The following is a 1115-nucleotide window of genomic DNA, read 5'->3' as shown; positions in this document are numbered from 1 at the left end:
AAAAAAAAAAAAAAAAAATTGAGTTTCATGTAAGTGGAATTGCACTCATGCATTCTGGTGTCAGCTCATTTTGCTTAGGACAATGTTTTGTTTTTGTTTTTTTTGTATTGTTTTAGACAGGATTTTGCTTTATTACACAGACTGGAATGCAGTGGTGTGATCTCAGCTCACTACAGCCTCGCCTTCCCGGCCTCAAGCCATCCTCCCATATGAGCCTCCGGAGTAGCTGGGACTACAGGCTCACAACACCACGCCCAGCTAACTTTTGTATTTTTTGTGGAGATGGGGGTCTCATCATGTGGCCCAGGCTGGTCTCAAACTCCTGGGCTCAAATGACCCAAAGTGCTGGGATTACAGGTGTGAGCTACTGCACCAGGACCTAGGATAATATTTTTGAGATTAATTCATATTGTTCATGTCACGAAAATTTGTTCACTTTCCTTGCTAGATGATATCTCATTGTATGTATTGTGGGCATTGCTCTTGACATAGAACAGTTGAGGAATTCTTCTTTTTTTTGGAGACGGTCTCACTCAGTTACCCAGGCTGGAGTACAGCAGTGTAATCACCACTTACTGCAGCCTCTATGTCCTGGGATCAGGTGATCCTCCTGCCTCAGCCTCCCGAGTACCTGGGACTACAGGTGCATACTACCATGTCCAGCTAACTTTTTATTTTTTGGAGAAAAATCTTACCCAGGCCAGTCTCAAACCCATGGTCTCTGATCCTCCCACCTCAGCCTCCCAAAGTGCTGGGATTACAAGTGTGAGCCACCAAGCGCAGCCTGTTATGAACTTTTTGAGGGCGAAGAGGATGTTGGGTGTGTCTCCTTCTCTTCCACTTTACCTCTTTGGACATATGGATGCCGGATATATTTGTGCTACTTGAAGAAATGAACTGGGTGTTCTTGTCCTCAAGGAGACAGGCTGCCTTATTATAAGGCAACCATTCTCAACACTTACGATAAAACGAGCTTTTTTATTTTTATTTATTTATTTTTTTTGAGACGGAGTTTCACTCATGTTACCCAGGCTGGAGTGCAATGGCGCAATCTCGGCTCACCGCAACCTCCGCCTCCTGGGTTCAAGCAATTCTCCTGCCTCAGCCTCCTGAGT

Source organism: Cebus imitator, unplaced genomic scaffold (genome assembly GCF_001604975.1).
Source record: "Cebus imitator isolate Cc_AM_T3 unplaced genomic scaffold, Cebus_imitator-1.0 Scaffold375, whole genome shotgun sequence".
In the NCBI taxonomy this organism is placed as follows: domain Eukaryota; kingdom Metazoa; phylum Chordata; class Mammalia; order Primates; family Cebidae; genus Cebus; species Cebus imitator.
Note: the sequence above shows the minus strand (reverse complement) of the source record.